Raw genomic sequence first — 4,952 nt, 5'->3', positions numbered from 1 at the left:
GGGGGGGCAGCATCGCCAGATCTAACTCTCTTGTTCGAATACAACTATGTCTAAATAGCTAGCTTTGACATTTGTGCCACTCTAATAGGTTGCCGAGACCGAGATCTTTAATTAGACATCCCTAGGTGAGAATTTTAATGCTGTCTGGATGCAGTGGCTTTCACACTATTTTTTCAGGCTGCTTCTGTAAACTTTTATTAGAAGTTTTAGTAGTATATACACCTGAACTGAACAGCTAGATTCAGAAACTGTATATGTTTTGGCATTACACACTAATAATACTGCTGGCCATTTTGGGTTGCTGGCGCCGATTGATTAATTACTTCTGTATGGTTGATCATTGATGTGATTATGAAGATCGTGTGGTTGTTTGTTGACGTGATTATGAAGATTGGTAGCTACATGAAAGAAATATTACTATACATGGCAAAATGGTTAGAAAAGAAAACAAATCTACTGTGTGAAAAGTGGTTTACACAAAGGGAAAAAAAGGGGGCATTCCGAGAATTGAACTCGGGACCTCTCGCACCCTAAGCGAGAATCATACCACTAGACCAAATGCCCTCTGTTATTTCTACTAAGCGGTAAATGTGTTTTTATAAAATACAATTCATGACGAATTTTGATAATGTATAGTCAGTATTATTTAAGTTATAAGCATACAAGAGTTTGACTTTAAAAACAAATACGCCTTATATTTTACAGTCAAGGTAATCTCCATAGCCTTATAAACCCAACCGAGTGCATGCACGCGATCGGCAAATTTGCCCTTCTATATACATGAACATATGACCACGGTCGACAAGTTTCCACTCCTTTTTGTTTTTGTTTTTTGTTTTTGAGAGCGTGGCAAGCATCGTCCTTGATGCACGTATCATTCAAGCAAATCTATCCCCACCTCTGGTTAATTTGAGTAATACCCAAGCCGATCTGAGAGCATCTCCAATATGCTCGTAATGGAGGGGACGCAGGTCCAGCACCGCCGCGTGGGGAGGTGGCGGGACTGTGGTTTGGTTTGGAAAATGATGAGAGATCTAGATCGTGAGAGGCAGTTGGGAGAAGAGACGGAAAAAACCCAGACAAAGATGGGAGGGAAGACGAAAAAAACCCAAACTAAGGTGGGAGGTGAGTCGAAAAAATACCGTTGAACGGAAGCTACCAAGTCCCCTTTTAGAAGCAGAGATTTTCAGTTTGAGAGCAAAGTTTATAGTCTCTGGCTCTCGGTCGGGGGCAATAGCGGGAAGTCCGCTACGACGTTCTCAGCGTTTGCAAGTGTTGAGTATCATGCTTATTTAGAAAACATAGAATATCGTAATATTTGTTTTACTTTACCTTGTACTTCAAGATGATCGATATATATATATATATATATATATATATATATATATATATATATATATATATATATATATATATATATATATATATATATATATATATATATATATATACGAGGCTCAAACAATACAACAATGATTACATCAATATTCTTCTCTATTCCTTTTACATGGTATCAGCCTAATCTCCATCCACAACCCTAGCCATCGCCCGCACCACCCCGGGGCGGTCAATCTCCATGATTGCCACCAGGGCGCCGCGTCGCCTACACCTAGGGTTCGTCCGCCGATCATGTTGATCGGCTGCCCTACAAAACCTTTTTCTGATCCTTTGATCCAGATTTTTCTTCCTCGTTAGTCATTTGATGGGCGTCTTTTTCTGGTTTTTCGATCCTAGATCTATTTACGTGGTCCGCCGCTATCCGTTGTCTACCATGCGCATCCACTCCATAGACATCTTCCTCGTCTCGTCCGTGCCTCGTGGCCCGCCATCACTCAGGCGCCTCTCACGGGCGTGGAGCGCTCACGTTGCTGCTCGCCCAAGTTGCATCCCGTGCAGGTGGCTGCTGACGTGTTTTTACAAGTCTAGATCAGCTACATGCATAGAGTGTCACCCGTCCGGTTGTGCACTCCTGTCATGTTCATCTGGACGACGTACACCACGGTCATTCGTGTCTACTTTGTTGGATTCCGTGAAGATTGTCATCGAGTATACACGTTTTTCCACCGATTGAGCAACGGGTTGCAGCATCGTCCATTCGTATCGCAGCATCATAGCACCATGGTTTTCATGCGGCTACACCAACTCGCGCCATATGCCGTTGTGTTGCCTTTTTCGGGCCGTAGTGTTGCGGCCAGCCATACACCGCCATCCCGAGGCCGTCCGCTTCAGGTAGTCCCCGTGGTTGCACCAACCCTCGCCTTGCCGCTGCGTGGCCCCATGGGATGCAATCCCTACCGCCGCCGCGTGGTTCTCCTTGCTGCTGCATCGCCCCGCGGGCTGCCGCTGTTTCGCCCTTTCGAGCCATAGTGTTGTGGCCCTCGGTCCACCGCCGTCCCTAGGCCGTTCGAGACAGGCCTTTCCGTGGTTGCACCGACCCTCACGATGCCGCCGTGTCGCCCTATCGGACTGTAGCGAGCATAGCACACGAACCTTGCCACCACCATTAGGTCTTCCCGCTGTCACTCCAACTTGTGCGTTGCCGCTGCGTCGCCCCTTTGGGCCGTAGCGCCGCGGCACGCGGTCCACCTCGCCGTCCACGCGCATCAACTATTGTGTGGTATGCGCCATGCCGCATGCCTAGGCGTGGGAACGTCACCGTCCGTGCCGGCCTTCGTCAGGCCGTCGGGTTCTTTCTCGTCTACTTTGAGCACCGCCATCGTGCTCCTATCCTAGCCACCGCAGCTCTTTTTCCAGGTTCACGGCACCTAGCTCGACACCGGCCACACTGACTCGACATCGACCACGGCGTTCCACGCACGGCTACACCGCCCTACGCTCTCGTCTACCTCGACATTGGCACAAAGGATTATTGTCTTGCTTGAGTAACCTCATCGGTTTTCACTCTAGCCACAATTTCCGCGGTGCGTCGACCGTTACGACTGTGGAGGGATATCCGTCGTGTTACCTTCGGATTATTCTCCAGTCTCACCATCTGCGTCGCTATCGTTGTGAATGCAGAGAAACATTGAGTATCATGGTTATTTAGGAAACGTAGAATAGCGTAGGATTTATTCTACATTATCTTGTACTCTAATATGATCATGTACTTTTATATATACTAGCGCACATGCCCGTGTGTTGCAACGGGATAATAAAATTACATGCCTCTAGCTCAATATAAGAATGGATAAAGACCCCCACATGACTGTATTCTCTAGTTCAGCATGGCACCCTTTAATTAAAGTCAAACCAGTAGATTTTGTTGTATTGGCACGTGCCCACAATTTCTTTCAATTACAATTAACCTGCATATTTTTTTATTGGCATATGGAAGCTATCACCGTTAATAATTTATGGCGCCCCTTATTCTAAACAAGCCGACTTAGCTCGATGTGCCAGATGCGGAGCAGGCCCAGAATGAGAGTGATCAAACTCATGACCTTAAAGACTTGACCACATGTTGCCAGCCACTAAAACAAACACGTCCTGCTGACCAATGGTCAGCGTGAACATTAAAGAATATAATGCAACTACCAAATATACTTGGCAACATGAACAATTTTCCAAATTACGAACATTTTTTTTGAAAATTCCATACATTTTAAAAAACACGAACAAAATTTTGAATGGAACATTTGTTGAAATTCACAAACATTTCTTCAAAGCATGAAGATTTTCTAAAATACAATATTTTTAGTTTGTTTACAATTTTGGAAAATGGGAACATATTTTGAACCTATAGAAGAAATGTAGAAAATGTGTCTTCTGATGCAAAAAACATTTTCAACTTTCTCAACATATCACTAAAAGAAGAATATTTTTCAAATTTGTAACATTTTTTTAATCTTCAAAAAATTCGGTAAAAACACAAATATTTTTCAAAAAATTGAATAATTTTTAAAATTCAGAAGGACAAAAATTTTAGAATTGTAAACATTTTTTATAACGAACACAATTTTGGAATTCATAACATGAACTACCGAATATAATCGGCAACATGAACAATTTTCCAAATTACGAACAATTTTTTTGAAAATTCCATAGATTTTAAGACAAAGTTAGAACAAAAAATTTGAACGGAACATTTCCTGAAATTCACATAAATTTCTTGAAACACGAAACTTTACCAAAAAATACTATTATTTTTCAAGTTGCGAACACTTTTTGAAAATGGCAATATGTTTTGAAAATTTGGAAGATTTTTGGAAAATGTGTTTCTTTAATGCAAACATTATTTTCAATTTTTGCACATATTGCTAAAACAAAATATTTTTCGAATTGGGAACATTTGTCAAAAAAAAGTTTAATCTTGCTTTTTTAAAATTAAGAACATTGTTTTAGGAAAATGGGAGTATTTTCTAAATTTTCAATAATTATTGGCGTGACAAAAGAAATCCAAAAACTTTATAGAATAGGAACACATTTTTTTAATTTGTAAGTTTTTACAAATTTTGAATAAAAGTTGAAATTGCAAAAAAAAAATTGGAAATTCGAATTTCGTACAAAAATGTGAAAAAAAATTAGGGGAAAAAAGTGAAAAGTAGACATAGAATGTTAAAAAAAAGAAACAGGAACTACGAAGAGAAAGAAAAAGAAAAAGAAAAATTGAAACATAACACAAACAGAAATGGGCCACCGAGTCTTTGGCGCCATGTGCGTAACTGAACTATTTGTCGCATTGTGCGGAAAATGTGACTTTTTATTGCTGCGTGGGCAGGTAAAACTGGGCTGACTTTACTGGGCCATAGCTCGCGCGGCCCACGCACGTAATTCTGCAGCAATCGATTTTCCTTTGCTAACAGTGAACGAAAAAAGTTTGGAAAATGTGTTTCTTTAATGCAAACATTATTTTCAATTTTTGCACATATCGCTAAAACAAAATATATATCGAATTTGGAACATTTGTTAATTTATTTAAATCTTTCTTTTTACAAAATAAGAACATGTTTTAA

At 40.9% G+C, this 4,952-nt stretch overlaps 1 non-coding gene across 1 annotated transcript; it reads right to left on the bottom strand.

The window, feature by feature from the left end:
- Positions 1-492: 492 nt before the first annotated feature.
- TRNAP-AGG lies at positions 493-564 on the bottom strand. Its single transcript has one exon. It is a non-coding gene; the product is annotated as a tRNA-Pro (tRNA).
- Positions 565-4,952: the final 4,388 nt, after the last annotated feature.

This window comes from Triticum dicoccoides, chromosome 7B (genome assembly GCF_002162155.2).
Source record: "Triticum dicoccoides isolate Atlit2015 ecotype Zavitan chromosome 7B, WEW_v2.0, whole genome shotgun sequence".
Lineage (NCBI taxonomy): Eukaryota > Viridiplantae > Streptophyta > Magnoliopsida > Poales > Poaceae > Triticum > Triticum dicoccoides.
This window is presented reverse-complemented; position numbering and strand designations above follow the sequence as displayed.